Consider the following 16416-nt stretch of genomic DNA (forward strand, 5'->3'; position numbering starts at 1 on the left):
AGAGTAGAAATGCACAACAAATGTCAATGGTGTGCCTGTCGCCGCAAAGAAAACAAGGATTGTGCTTTGCACGCGCGGGTTCGAATCCCATCCTCGTCGCCATAAATGTAGTGGGCTGGTCCCACATGTACATGTTCATGAGTCATAAGTAGACGCTGTAGACCAGGCCAGGTAGAAGTAGAAGTTGTTTATTAAGTTCTTAGATGTAGATATAATAAGACCCACCAGGAGCAGCCTCCTAGCTGCTCAGCCCCTTCTCAACTGACAACACTCATGCACCCAAACATTCCACTCACACTAACATTCTAACTAGAAAACTCACACTGGCTGAGCAGCTAGATGCAGAGGAGTAAATGAACATATGTACATCCTGAGGATACTACAGGGACCCCCCACCTTACCGCATCTCCGCATAGAAGAACACAGGGTATCGCCGATATCACTGCCACCCTTACTAACAGGTGCTGCCCGCCCTAAGCCCCGCGCAATAGACCCTGTACACTGCACAGGTCAGCAGTTGTCAAAGATTGCAGTCAAGCCCAGACTTTCATGGAGCTACTCTCCTAAATTGCCACTAAGGTGGTGTCAGTGGGTTTCCATCCAGGACGACAGAGCAGTAATGGGCACATTGGCTAAGTTAGAGATAGAATACATGGGAGATCTGTTCCGGGTCGGGTGGTTAAAACATGGAACCAGGTCTCTGCTCAAAGAGAGGGATCACGGCAATGGACGTTTTCCATTATTTCAGATTCAGAACAGCCTTAGGAGCAATACCGGGCTTAAATCTGCAGGAACCGGCCCCGATGCCAGCGCTCACTTATCTATTACAGATTCAGTTTCCACAACATGGCATAACAATGTTATTTAAGCTTTTTAAACCACAGGGTGGTCATAACAGAGCGAAGTATCAGAAGGAATGGTAGGAAGGACTAAGGGCGGTGATGACTGATGCACAGTGGACCTGGGGCCAGATGTAGGTAAATCTCATTTACCGATTCATAAATACCGAATTTTACCGATTCGGTATTTATGAATCTGTAAATGAGATGTAGGTAAAAAATCGGTATTTTTATTTTACCGAATCGGTAAGATTCGGTAAATACCGAATCGGTATTTGCTATTGAATCCTATGGGCATTGAAGCCCATAGGATTCAATAGCGAATACCGATTCGGTATTTACCGAATCGGTAAAAATACCGAATTGCTAAGGCGGACAGGGTGTCACTTTGACACCCTGTTGCACCCCTGTTACTGGCGTTTGCGCCATGTGGCACACAGACATGCCCTAAGGCCCTGGCACAGGTGTACATGCACAGATGTGCATGTACACAAGAATTCGTAATTTACCATGCAATTGTATTGCATGGTAAATACCGAATTCTAAAGGCCCTGCAGCACTGTTAGAAGTGCTACCTACATCACAAAATACATTTTTGGTATTTTTACCGAATGGTAAATTTACCGAATCGGTAAAATTTACAGAATCTGTAAATTTACCGATTCTATCATTTTACCGATTCGGTAAAATTACCGAATCTGTAAAATTACCGAAAATGTACGTTTATCTAACCCCTACATCTCCATAGCCCCTTACTGGTCAGAAACGGCCGAAAATCTGTATTTTCGGCCGTTTCCGACCGGTAAAGGGCTACCTACATCTGGCCCCTGGCGTTTTAAGAACACGAAAACGATATCAATGAATGGCAAACATAGATTGCTGCACTTCAAATATATACACAGAACATACTACACACCAGCAAGGCTTTTTAAATACGGGCTAAGGGACACAGATCAATGTATTCGTTGCAAGGCTCCAAATGCACATTTTAAGCACCTGGCTTGGGAGTGCCCAGGTATTCACACATTCTGGAGGGAGGTGTACCAGATATTGATCAAAATGCTGGGATGCGAAATTCCCGAAACACCACTAACAGCTTTATTAGGCTACGACAAGGTAATACCGAAGGGAATGCGCAAAGTAGCGGCCATTCGTTTATTGCTGGCAAAGAGGAGAGTAGCCATGCGTTGAATGAAAGGCCCGCTTCCCACCATATCGGAGTGGAAGACAGACCTCGCATACTGTTCCATGCAATCGGAGAGCTACAATGAGCTGTTGCCATTGAAGTGTGCGCAGCCGCGGTCGGTAGTGGGAGTACCTGCCGGGCGGTGACATGGTGAGGGGGAGGGGTAGGGCAGGGGGGTAGTAATCCCCCAATGCGATGCAGTCCGCGCAACAAAATTCGTTTTATTTATTTATATGTTTACTTACCTGTAAAGCTCTGTAATCCATAGATTACTACCCCCCACTCTGTCCCTCCCCACGTCACCGCCCGGCAGGTACTCCCACTACTGACCGCAGCTGAGTGTGCGTATGGGGCCCGTACCGACGCTACCTGCTGGAGTTGCCGCTGCGTTTGACACGGTCGACCACTCCATCCTTCTCGACCGTGTCAGCGCAGCGGGCATTCGGGCGCGGCCTTCTCTTGGCTCGCGTCCTTCCTTCGGGACAGGTCCCAGGCGGTTCACCTCTCCGGCTTCTCTGCCCCTCCCCGCCCGGTCACCTGTGGCGTTCCCCAAGGTTCCTCTCTTTCCCCCCTTCTTTTCAATCTTTATATCCATCCCCTCATCACCTCCCTTCTTGAGCTGGGGGTCTCTGTGTACAATTACGTCGATGACCTCCAGCTCGTTTTTGACCTTTCTTCTACCCCTGATTCTCTTCCTAAGTTTTGTTCCTCCTTAGTTTTTATTTCTGAGTGGATGAGTGCTAACCACTTGAAGCTCAATCCAGACAAGACGGAACTTGTCCTCACTGGTGGTCCCTCGAATCCTTGGTCTCCTGCACACTGGCCCCTATCTTTTGGTCCCCCTCCCTTGCCCGCTTCCTCCGTTCGTACCCTTGGTATCAAAGTCAGCCATGACTTATCCATGCACAGTCAGATCAGTTCCGTCGTGTCTTCTTGTTTTTTGTCCCTCCGTCTTATCCGGAAAATTTTGCGGTTTTTTTCCACCGACGCACTTAAAACCATAGTCATGGCCCTTGTCACCTCCCGCCTCGACTATGGGAATGGCCTCTACGTGGGCATACCCGCCTACGAAATCCGCCGACTCCAGGCCATTCAAAACCAAGCTGCCCGCCTCATCCTCTCCCTCTCTAAATCCTCTCACATCACCCCTGCTCTCAAGTCCCTTCATTGGCTTCCTGTCCGTTTCAGATCTTTCTTTAAACTGGCCTGTCTAGCCTTTCGGGCTCATTCTCGCTCTGCTCCCCTGCTCATCACTTCTCTCATTTTCTCTCATGTCCCCAGCCGCACTCTTCGCTCCTCCTCCCTCTCTCTTCTGCACATCCCCCGCTTCCGTAAATCCAGAACGGGGGGCACCCGGTTCTCAGTCCTGGCCCCCCAGCTCTGGAACAGTCTTCCACTTTCCATTCGTTCCATCCCCATCTACACTCACTTCCGCAAAGCCCTCAAAACTTTCCTTTTCTCTCAGGCATTCCCCTCCTAGTCTCCCTGGGTTCCCTCTGCGAGCTCTGATCAGGTCCCCAGCGCCAGGAAGCCGCTTGGCCGCAGTGCGCTTTATTAAATATTTTTTTCATTTCATTTCATAAGTCGACATCCGATGACCAACGTACAGGATTAGGATGAAAGTGTAATAGTGCTTAGTGTGAACTAGTGTGCAGGAAATACAGGTTGACAATAGTGATACGTTCTGGATAAATACTGTATTGACCTCGATCACAATACAAAGAAAGCTACAATACACAGACTGATGGCACTGTAACAACAAGGCACTATGGCAAATAGTGATGTACACTTACTGTATAACTGTTTGACAACAATGTTTGTATACACAGATATATATTTTGTATGTATACGGTATTGCCCACACGGGGTTCTGGGTTACAAGTTTTATTTGTCTTAATGTAATGACAAAATGGGAAAATAAAGTTAAAAAAAAAAAAAGACTTCATTGTTGCAACAACGTTTTTGGTGGTGTGGTTTATATTAGCAGGCGGGTAAATATGTTCTTTCCTGTGACACTTCTCACGAAGCCCTCTCTGTGCCTGCTGCAACTACCCTCTAGGATCCTATAAATTCACAGAGTTACTGGCATTGGACCCCTGCCTCCAAAAATCTGCCCCTCCAGGGAAATGCTGAGGGCAAATCCGACCTGAATGAGTGAGTTAGTGTCTAGCTACCAAAATGACAATAACAACTGAGTATTAAGAGGCTATTTTGATTGTAACATCTAGCAAAAACATATAAGCAAAAGCTTTTTTAGCCTCATGGGCTGGATTGAACATATCTTTTTGAAGCTGGCTTGAGGTCTCATCACAAACCAGACATTATTCCAGAATGAGCTGGGGATAGGAGTGACTGAGTCACAAGTGAAAATTGCAGATGTGAAGTTTTGTACCCTGGCTTTTTGCTTGCTGAAAGCCGTCAAAATGTCCGACTGAAGATCTGACTAAAAATTTAAAAAAACATGAGGAATTCAGTGTAGAAATAATGACTCCCAAAACTAATTTCCCATTATCTTGTAATATAGCCTTATAGCCCGCCGTAGAGGGCTATACCGGCTATTAAAGGCCCTCTCCAGCGTTAAAGGCCCGAACCGAAGGCGAGGGCCTTTAACAAGGGAGAGGGACTTTAGTAGCCGGTATAGCCCAGTTATGAAGGGCTATAAGGCTATTAGAACATTCTGCCACAAAGCCTTATGGGAGCGCGAGGGGATTGGAATCCCCTCAGGGTCCTTGAAGCCTTTGTTGACAGCCAGAGTTGTGAACAAAGAAACATTGGAATGTTGGAGCTCCAGGCTAATACCAGCCATTAGAAGTCCGGAGCACTCCACTGTTTTCAATGGAGCTACCAACATTCCAATGTTCTAATACAAGTAAACTCATACCTCGCTTCCCACTCTAGGGTGAAGAAGAACACTTTTTTAATGGGATTAGGCAAGCGTAAGTTGAGATACCCACGCTTCGAATAGGCCTAGAGCAAATTTAATTATGCGCAATTCACATAATTACAGGAATTTTGCATTACACCTGTTACGCGAAATTTCAGAAATTACGCCAGTACACATAATTACACACCATTCTCTGTAAACCTTTAGGGACACATTTACGGGAATGCTACCTTGCTGAGCTGTCCTGCACCACAGGGAAAGAGCAGGAATGCATGCATGTATTTATCCAATACGGTGCACTCCTGTCCTTTACTCCTGCGCTGGCACCGTTTCGACAATCTAGCACTAACACAAGCACCCTTTAACCCAGGTGCAAGGGTGACTGCGTTGTAAGCAGGATTGTTTTTGTGCAGAAAGGGGCACCTTCCTGCATAAAAGCCATCCATCGAGGCGTTTTTCCTTATCCATGTGTGCTGCTGGAAAGATCAAAAAACGAGGAAAAATAAAGATATTTCTCCTCATTATACCTCTCGTGGGGGGTAAGATTTTGACGCGTTCCCAGGTTTAAACAAAGTCCATGTAAATCTGGGAATTCATCGAAAACCGTGGGAGTTGCTTTGGAACACCTACCTCAGCACCCATGGAACTCCTCCCTTGCACAAAGTAAGGCAACGCGGCATTGCATCACTCCATGTTTGTGAAGCTATTCAAAGCCACATAGAGTGGTTTTGCGTGGCTTCATAAATATGACATGGAGCTTTGCGTTGTGCATGTACCATGTTGTGTGGTACAAGTATGATGGCCTTGTAAATATGCTTCGTGTTGCAAATGTGCAAAGCAAGAGAAGAAAAAAATGAGGGTGGCTGTTATTTGTAATACTTTTGCTCTCAAGACTATTATTTTAGCACAGAATGCGTTCTTGTGTCAAAAATTTACTGGAGGGTGCATGTCTCGCTATTATATATAGAATGAAATGAAAGATTTGCATTTGTCATATTTTCATGTAACTTTGCAGAATTTCGCGTAATTACATTAAAGAAAATTATGTTAATTTCGCACACCCCTAGCCTTGAACTGATTTTGAAAAAAATGAGGCACCCTCAATTGATGCTCTTCAGATGTTGCATGACAGCTTGTAGCTCTTTACAAAATCCCAACAATAAGTTGTAAAATTCTTAGGTGCAGGAAATACAACCTTTCACCATTTTTGCAACTGTCACATCAAAACAAAATGCAGGGCAATGTAGCAAATGACAGACTTAACAGTCTGATGTTTAGCCAGTTGTCTTTCTGCATATCTCATTAACTATTCATCATATGCCAAAGTTGCTCTATGTTCTCACAAACCAGCCATGATTTTGTGATTGTGTTTATTTTCTTACAGGAATGAACGTGTTGCAAAGTTCCCCGTACGAGCCATTTGCGCGAGGCGTGGCCTCCATCAGGCTGGCGTCCTTCACTGCAGGTACACTTACCTTCTTACGGCTGAGGGTCTTGTTTTCCATATTCTTCTGGTATAAACATTTTCCACTCACAAGGTCACCAAGTTCTGGAACTCTAGTGACCACATTGGCATGTTTGTTCTTTCATTTATGAAGATGCCATGAAGTAGATTGGACGCACAAAATTGTGGCTTCGCACCTTTCTAATAAGTCAGATTTGCATGTATATTTGGACAACAATCCTTATACAATACTATTCACAAGTTTGAGGGTTCACATTCATTTTCCCAAAGTGAAGTCAGACACAAGTTCTGAAAGTTTAAAACTTGATCTTTATTCAATTCTTGTTTTCAGTGAAATAGCCAACGCGTTTCATCCGTTACCGGACTTCTTCAGGGCATAGCAAGTTTATAATATTATTCCAGGATATATGTGCCTGTCGATAATCAATTCAACCCCGGTAATTTTAAAAGATTACCTATCAATTTTTTGGCAATATAGAGATGGCTTTATGTTTTTCAGTAGATACTGCAAAGTGTAACCACAGGAGTACGCGTGTCGTCAATCATGTGGTCATCTGGTTCGTCGATAGGTACTATCGACGAACCAGATGACCACATGATTGACAATTTTGTGCATTTAATTTGAAGAGATAATCATATTTTTCTCACTTAATCTTCATGGGAAATAGGGGACTGTGTCTCAGGCTATCAGCACCTTCTTTTTGCCTCTCAGGAATTGTAGGAGACATTAGATCAATGCGGGAATTAGTGCTTTGATCCCTTTTTTCTTTGGTCATAAAGTAGATTGGACATGGTCCAGCAAAAAACAAGTGTCCGAAAAAGTCCAGAAACAGGAAGATGCAGATGAGGTGTCACATTCTGTTATCCATGTTAACGTCACTATAAGAAGATTGCACTTGTATTAATTAAACAAACAGAGCATCTACAATGGAAATTATCCAAGTGTACCTCATCAGACAGTCCGTATGAATTTAGTAGTGGGTGCATCAGAGAATAGAGAAAGAGGAGAGAGGCAATTCAAGATGGCTCCCACAGTAACATCAAACATTGACCTTTATGTGTACAGACCAAATCCAAAGCAAGTATGTTGGATGCTGTAAATGAAGTGGTCTTTACCACCTGAGCCGAGCTCTGCTGCTCTCCTGGCACTTAAAGATGGCCCCCTAGTTGTAGATGCCCGGAGCCGTGCCATCGTTGGAGTCACTGGAGCAATCACGGTATTTTATATATAAGCGTAGCTGAGGGACAGCGAGGTTTTGACACACTTGGGGCCTCATTTACAAGTCCCCAGCACCACCGGAGCGTCACTTTTTGTGATGCTCCGGTGGCTCTGTGTCCTGCTCTATATTTATAATGCAGTGCTAAGCCACTTTGCGTGGCTTCACACAGCCTCGTAAATATCATTTCTTTTAATGCAGTTTTCTGCGCTAAAGGGGCGTGCAATGGGTGTTGCTGTGGGCGTTCCAAGCAACACGCATGGCTTTTCGACACTGCCCCAGATTTACAAGGAATCGTAAATCTGATGCAGCGCCAAAAACTTACGTCTCCCCAGGGGAGGCGTAACGGTAGCGCAATGAGGAGAAATGCTTTTATTTCTCCTCAATTTTTTTGCTCTTTCTATGTATGCAGCTGTGCGTGCACAGGGTGAGTACAGGAATGTGCCATATTTTTGTAAGTACGGTTCATTCTGCACTTAGGCAATGACACAGCTCGGCGCAGTAAAATTGCTTGCAGCACCGCACTGCTTTTTGTCTTGTAAATTTGCTCCCAGCAGAGGCAGAGCTAGGCGCTATTTTGAATGTACTCAATGTACTGGCAGTTCAATGATGAGGGCCCTGTAGTGGATGAGTGGAAGAAGGATCAACAACTGAATCTATCTCAATGGGTTTATAGCAATGATGGGTATTTTGCTGCAATTAAGGTCCCTATGCGTGACCAAACACCTTTCTCTGTCTGCGGCATAAGAGTCTCCATTATATCTTAGAGGCTGGGCCCTCATTTTGCATAGGGCCCCACCCGTCTATGTTATGCTGCAGTATTAGTGATTGAAGGCAGAAGGTCACGGTTATGGAGGGAGATGGCCATTACTATGAAAATAGGGCTGAAACAAATATCAATCAATCAATCAATCATGACATTTGGTGAGCGCGCTACATACCCATGAGGGTCTCAAGGCGCTGGGGGGGGGCAGGGGGGGGGGGGGGGGAATGCCGCTACTGATCAAAGAGTCAGGTCTTGAGAAGTCGTCTGAAGGCCAGGAGGTCTTGGGTCTGCCGTAGGTTGGTGGGGAGGGTGTTCCAGGTCTTGGCGGCGAGGTGGGAGAAGGATCTGCTGCCGGTGGTTGTTTGTCGGATGCTTGGCACTGTGGCGAGGGTGAGGTGAGCGGAGCTTGCGGGTAGGGGCGTAGAAGCTGAGTCGTTTGTTGAGGTACGCTGGGCGGGCGTTGTGGAGGGCCTTGTGTGCGTGGATGAGGAGCTTGAAGGTTATCCTCTTGTTGACGGGGAGCCAGTGTAGGTCTTTCAGGTGGGGTGTGATGTGGCTGCGGCGGGGGATGTCGAGGATCAGTCGTGCCGAGGCGTTCTGGATGCGTTGCAGCCGTTTCAGAATATATCAGACATGGAGCCTCTCTGACTTATTCCTACAAAGGGAATGGTTGTCAATCCAACAGCGCTGAATTAGACGGCAGGTGGCTAAATTGAAGAATTTATCAAGTAAGTGGGAGGTGTACTTCAGTGCAGCTTTCTAGCGAGTGATATGTTTGTTAGAGTAAGGGCTAACTGTAAGGGGCAGTAGGGGCAGGTGATATAAATGGTGAGAAGGTGGTAGCTGGAAATGTAAAAGTTACAAGACTCTTTCCACTGTCAAAATAAACCCTCTGGTAGCAGATCAAGAATGAAGCTTCAATTGAGTCTGGTGAGAGGGCTCTCAGAGACGGAACAATTCTGGCCATTTATTGTGTGGTGCAATAGAAGCTCCTAGCTATAACAGGTGTAGACACTAGGCTCCACGTAGCCATCTAAAATCAAGCAAAGAAGAATAGAGAAACGTGTCATCAACATAGAAATGGCTAAGGAAACTGTGGAAGGAGACGTCAAGGAATGGAGTGGTGGAAGAGACAGGAGAGGGAGCTAAGAGAATAGTGGGGTAAGGATTATCTCTACAAGTATCACAACACTGAGTAGGAGCCAGAAGGAAGTCAAGGGGAGAACAAGAACATCTGGCCTCCATTGATGCTCAAGTTTTAATAAAGGTATCTTGGTTGAGGTTGAAGGACAAACACTGTGAATAAGGATGGACGGTTGGGTGGTGGGCACAGGTTGTGATGTTGGGATTGTACATAAGCGTGTTTAGAAGGAAGCCACAATGCAGGTGGATTTTTTTAAATGAATTTCTCAGTTTTTTTTATCAATATTGATTTTCAAACTTGAGCAAAAACCAACCCCTCCCTCTTGGCAGCCTACAGCCAATGACACTGCAGCTTCACTGACTCTGGCCAGGCCCTGCGCCCAATTCTGCTGTGGCTGACCAACCCCACTGCATACATCCACTCCCCGGCCGGAGAAGGAAATCTGTGTTGGGTACCTGCGGATGTCCACGGCTGGTCGAGCGCTAGGCCGTCCACGCTACTCCCCGCTGTGCACGGTAAATGCCAGCAAGCAAAGGGGTTTAGCCACCCAGAGACCTAGACCATGCGCCCAACTCCACCATGGGTGGGTAACTGCCCACTACACACAACCTTTAGCGGTGCACTGCAGGAGGGTAGGTGCAAGGTCCTGCACCCATCCTCCAGAGGGCACCCAATCACCCTCAGACATCCAACACACATCTTCTTCTGCTTTTCTTTTTTATTTTTTTTCAGGTAATGCAGTACTCCTGCACCACACGCAAGATTCTATGTCATGGTATCGCTGTACTGTGCACGCATACTCTGAGAAGCATGCACAGAACTACAATACCATGATTGGAAGCTTGTACACCAATACCTGCAGGAGTACTGCAGTTCCTTTCAAGCGTGCCATACTGGGTCCAGCAAGAGTACCATGTACCCGCAGCCCGAATTTGTTTTTATTTTAACCGGGAGAGGGGAGTCCCTCTTTAAACTTTAATTTCACGAAACGGTTAAACAGATTTACATCAAATCAAAGAAATTACACTTGAGTTATAACTTTCTGCTAAATTTGGTATAGTTCGGTTCAGCCATTTTTTCTGTATTGGAGAGCAAAGTTTCCGATGGGAATTAGCATTTAAATCAAACAGGGTACTACCTATTGTAACATGAGCTGTAAGTGTATTCCTCACTACCTTCCTTATTATTTAATCTCTCTAATTTTTTTTCTTGTTTCATCTTGCAATCTGAATCACTTCCTTAAGCACTATGTTCAGTCTCTCTACCATTCCATTAGTTCCAGGATAGTACAGTGTACATTTATGTGCCAAATAACTCTGTCTGTAATTTTTTTAAATTGTTTTAAATGTTAGTTGAACGTTGTTCACTGTCATAATGGTTTGTGAAAATTCTTCCCCACTAAAGATTACATCCAAGGGTTACCACATTCTTTGTTTCTACATTATTTAGTATCGTTACTTCTGGTCATTATGTAAAGCCACGCTATGGCCAGTGCCAGAGTGTCTCATGGTTTATCCTGTAACTTACCATTGATTGAACTCTTGGTTTAAATACCTTTTCGCTCAAAAAGCAATCAACACAGTCTCTCACTTTTCTTTCCACCGTCTTGTCTAAACACAGCCACCAGTAATCTTGACATAGTCAACCCTTTTTTTTTATAATTCCAATGTTTCTTTATGTGCCCAAATGATCACTTTATCCCGCACTGTCCATGTCGGGATCAATCCGGTTCCTCTAAATATTAATTCACCTTTTTCAGAAAATTCATCTTTCACGGTACAATACCTTTTTTCCCCATCATATTATCTTTCACCTCTTGTAATACCACTTACTTTATTATTTCATTTTTCCATTCATCTTTACCTACAATTTCATCTATCACCATACACAATTCAACCCCTTTATCTTCCTCGTGAATCCAGAAAACATGAAGTTAAAAATGAGAATGTGCCAGAGGCAAAGAAATACTTTGCTGAAAGCTTGTTAAATTGATGAGGAAATGAAATTTTCTTAATAAATTTAACAAGCTTCAGCAAAGTGCTCTTTTGCCTCTGGCACATACTCATTTTAAAATTCATATTTTTTCAACGCTCCAGACCCTTGGCTAATGCAACTGAATACAGCATTGTTAGGCTTTTTGGTGAACACTTTTTTTAGAGGTTTGTGATATGTCCTTCAAGATGATTTTCTTTCCCACACAAAAGATTTTAGACTTCTCACTGCCCAAAATGTTGCTAAAGATTCTCTTTCTATTACTCAGCAGTTAGCATTTTTCAGAGCACTTGCAATTAAAGAAATTGATTTGTCCTTGTTTTTCTGGCTGTATGAACTCTGTGCCTATTCCATTTGTGCTGGTGTCTGTCATTGTTCTGTTTGGCTTCTGGGGTCATTGGTCTAACTTATGTCTTTGGAATCCTGACCTGAGATACCACTGCATGATGTATTACTTTGAATGTTTATGGCCAAGGATTCTGGTGATTCCCTGTGTTCACAGTTGGAGGTGGACTATCATCAATTATGCATGAAATAATCCTAGTCTTCCAACCCCCTGGCGCGGAGTCTTTTACTAAAGGAGAACTTCACAGAGGCAATAAACTGCCGAACCCATTGCATGCGTAACATGTCCCACCTGAACTCAGTCCTCCTTTTCACTAGGCTCCTCATTTAACCCGTTGGCTGCTGCCGTCGGCCAACGGTCGTCGCGAGCACTACCTTGGTAGCGCTGTGCACGTCCGTCGGCCGACGCTGCCCCACCCATTTTTCGAACGTTCAGCACTGGAGCTGAACGTTCGACGCAGCCAACTGGTTAATTGGTTTCACTTGCAAAATTGGTAATGAATTTGTTATAGACTTCTACCATCCCTTAAAAAATTACTGAATAGTTCTCCTTTTTACCCTGAATCTTTTGTATTGTCCTCATCAGTTCTTCTCCTGGTCTAAAACCTTCTCCTGCCATTCAGCACCCCAGATAATGTATCTTCTTCTTTGTAAATTTGCATTTCTCTATTTTCAATGTTACGCCGCATAGTTGTATTCTTTCAAGTACTTTTCTCAGTCTTTGATCTTCCTTCGTAAGCCAAAGCATCTTCCTGTTAGGCGTAGGCATCATCTATCATTTCTAAAATGTTTTCCATCACATGTTGGAAAGTTGAGACTTCAGAAATTAGCCCAAATAGGATCCGCAAAAATCTGAGTGCTTATGAAACAAGTTATAAAGGCGGTGAGATTTTTGGATCTGTGGAAAAGTAAATTTTGCCATGTTCTGTGTCCCTACGTGTTCCCCATCTTATGTTATGTGTGCATGATTAATATGCATATGTATTCCCCATGATCGATTAAAGACGCAATTACAGTTGTGTCCATCTCGAGTATGCCAGTTTCCAGTTCTCGTGAAAGCTACGAGTATTAGGCCTATGTAAGGTTACGTTGCCACGTTTCTCAGTGTGCACGTTATTCCATTGAAAAAGTCCCCGTTTCTAGGCCTCAAAAGGGCCCGGACACCAGATTCAGCTCCTGTCTCCTGAACCCTCGCTGAGGAGCGATACAGCCCCCACCTGTATCCTCGACCCTTCACTTACTTCCTGCCTCACAGTGCCCGGCTCGGCCTGGCTCTGCCTACGAGTCTGCCAAGAGTATGTTATGATTCTAGTTATCAGTTCAGCCCTCCTTCTCTGCATTCCTAAGCTACTGAATCGCATCAATAGTTTCCGTCATTGTCTAGCCTTTACGTCTCCATGTAAAGAGAAATACTGTATTAATGGTCATTTAATATTCTTCATCACGCACTACATGTAGAATAATGCATGCACCAGTCTTAGAGTCTGTTAGCCTTTACCCCGATAACTTTTGGATTCTATCAACATGTTCTCTAAACATTAGATACTAGATAGGGTTTAGGTACATGTCGCCCTGACTCTCCAGACTTCAGTCTCTACTCCTAGCGCAGAGTTCATAGCCCCCAGCTTCTCCTAGTAACACGTCATTGTCAGTTTGCGCGCACCATTAGGTCAGAGGTCCCGGCTCCTTAGGTAGCCCCCTCCATGTTTCCGCCCCATTTATGACATATTCTGTTACGTTTACATCACATGTCCATGTATACGCCTCCTGTTACACCCATTTTCACCCTTATCTTTCGCGACTGCTATTGACCACACCCACTGCTCCGCCTATCGTATGTCTTGTAATGCAACTGTTTTAGTATATATGCTTGTGTACTGTTATTAAAGTTAGCGCGCTCATTCCCTGTCCCCCTTGCAGGGCCCTGCCATCCTGTTCCCGTGCAGGTTGTCCTGTTCCTGTCCTTTATGCTGTATTAAACCTGCAAACTCCTACTACCTCGAATCTTGACTCTTATTTATTGAGCTATCTGTTATTGCTATGTACAGTCAAACCTAGATCCGGTATTATTTATTTATATACCACATAATGGCGCCCGAACAGGGACTTGCCCTTTCCCCACGCGCCGGTGAAGCCACGCCTGCCCCCTGACCCTCTGCAGCCGTGACGGAACCATACCGTGCACGTGCAGATATTTCTGCTTCAAGTATCCCTCAGGCCCACGGAGGAGACGGAGGTGGCGGTCCAGCATCCAGACGAGGCGGTGGAGGAACGCGGCGAGTCCCGACCAGAGCCCAAGCCGAGAGTCCAAGGTCCGAGGTATCCGGAGGCCCATCCGTCTGTATTAAACCTGCAAACTCCTACTACCTCGAATCTTGACTCTTATTTATTGAGCTATCTGTTATTGCTATGTCCAGTCAAACCTAGATCCGGTATTATTTATTTATATACCACATAATGGCGCCCGAACAGGGACAAGTCCGAAGTTCGTCCGTCCGGCGTCGAAGCAGTCCAGTCCAGTCCGAGGCCTTCCGTTCTTGCTGCCCGGTGAGTACCGTTGCTGGGGTAGTATCTAGACAGGGTCAATCTAATTGTCTCTGGTCCGTGGGGTTTGGTGGTACACAGATCCCAAAACGAAGTGTCCACTCCGGTGGATGCGGGTCCTGACGTGTCTCTTTATGAGACCGGTAAGTTTCGTACTGTTTTAGCAGTGCATCTAGTTTCTGTTCTAGTCAGTTCTGTTCTCGGGAAATTCATGTATTCTGTTTTCAGTATTCCAGGTAGTATTCTGTTCGAACTGTTATTTTAAATGTTCTTCATGTATTTTAATGTCGTGGTATGAAAGTGGTGTAGTTATCGTGTTCATTGTGTATTGTATCGTGTCTAGATTACAGTTCAGTCATGCCCTTATTTTCTAAATTACGTCAGTTGAAAACTAGAAAAGGTCTGTTAGAAGCAGCAGTTCCTGTCCCGCCTAGGGACAGTCCAGGTCATTTTATGTATCAGAAGCATGGCATAAGTGCCATATTATATCTAGATTTATGGGTGGAATATACCAAAGAGTTAGAAGAAAAGTATAGATGGCCTGTATCAGGCACATGGGATGCCGAGTGCATCATGCGAGTAGAAGAAGCATTATGGAAAAAGAAAGCCAGACAGTCACAGAAAGATGCCATCGAGTTATGGCGCAAAGAATCTCATAAAAGAACCGAAAAAGAAATCAGAAAGTCAGAATTAAGTAGAGAATCCTTGGAACGAGCCCAAGAAAGGGAATTAATCGAGATAGGTGAACGAGTTAAAACCGAACAGTCAGACAGACAGAGGCATGCCCTCATTAAGGGTATGTACCCTCTTCTTGCCGAGGGCTTGCCAAAAGCGACCCCGGAGGCATCCAGTAATTTTCCGCCACCATTAGTTCCGATCAAGCTACGTCACAAACCGACCGCAGCTGATATTTTTATTTCGTCCTATTTGGACGACACAGTCCCAGAATATACAAATCTTGTTCCGCCAGCTCTTGTAAATAATGTAAATCCTGCTCCTCCAGTCACCGGAGTACCTGCTACGGTACCCCCGGTCCAGCCCACATTACAATTTCCCGCCGCGCCAGTACGAAGAGTATCGGTCGACGATTCCAGTTTAGGGGCCGCAGGAGGAGGTCCTCCTGGTACCCCGCCACCACACCAACGAGTAACGTTAGTCGAGTTACATGAAAGTGCGTTACAGCGTACGCCCAAATATAAGTCCGTTGCAGATATCCGACGAGCTCTCACTGAATGCCGCTATGATCCAGTTGCAGGTGATGATAGCACAGTTATATATTCCATCCGTGTAAGACGGGTGACCGGGTATTTGGATACCCTACCGAATATGAAAGAAGATCTAGACAGAATATATCGTTTCATCCGTACAGGGGATGATCCAGAAAGTATTGGCGAAGCCATGTCTCAAAGGAAAGCTGAGATCCAGCTCATGTTGTTAAAGTTTCTGATTAATTGTTTAATAAGGGAACAAGATTATCCGACCAAAGATCCGGCCGAAATGAGAATCCTGACAAGGTGGAGTGATAATATAACCGAGGGTAAACACAGAACTATAAGTAGTATAGAGAGTATGTACAAGAGAATTCGTAAGGAAATAATAAAGTTACACGAACAACGTAAAGCAGCACAAGTAAGCGAGAAAGAAAATGACTCTTCTACTGAAGAGGTAGACGACGAGAATCCCGCCAGAATAGCGTATGTAGGTAGAACTAGACTTTCCGACCGACATTCACGTCTAGACTACAAGAAAACTGTTCCTCATCCAGCACCAGAGCAAGGTTCTCTAGAACAAGTATTTCAAGCTACCGATCACATTCTGAAATCACGAATCGGTTACAGTGAGTTAAGTACTATGCATGAACAAGAACTAGCCCGATCAGCAGTCCGATGGATTACTGATTCTACCACTTTTCCAGATGAAATAGTGGCACAAATGTTTCTGAAACTGCCCCCAGCCGAGCAACGACTGGTGGGTATGTATATGATCCAGCACCTCATTACTCTGTATGAGGGTCAACACTCTGATCCAGGTCCG

The 16416-nt window shown here is 44.9% G+C and overlaps 1 pseudogene; it reads left to right on the forward strand.

The window, feature by feature from the left end:
• Positions 1-16416, forward strand: part of LOC144821896 (GDNF family receptor alpha-4-like) — a 249566-nt pseudogene that overhangs the window by 68158 nt on the left and 164992 nt on the right.

This window comes from Lissotriton helveticus, chromosome 2_2 (genome assembly GCF_964261635.1).
Source record: "Lissotriton helveticus chromosome 2_2, aLisHel1.1, whole genome shotgun sequence".
Classification (NCBI taxonomy): domain Eukaryota; kingdom Metazoa; phylum Chordata; class Amphibia; order Caudata; family Salamandridae; genus Lissotriton; species Lissotriton helveticus.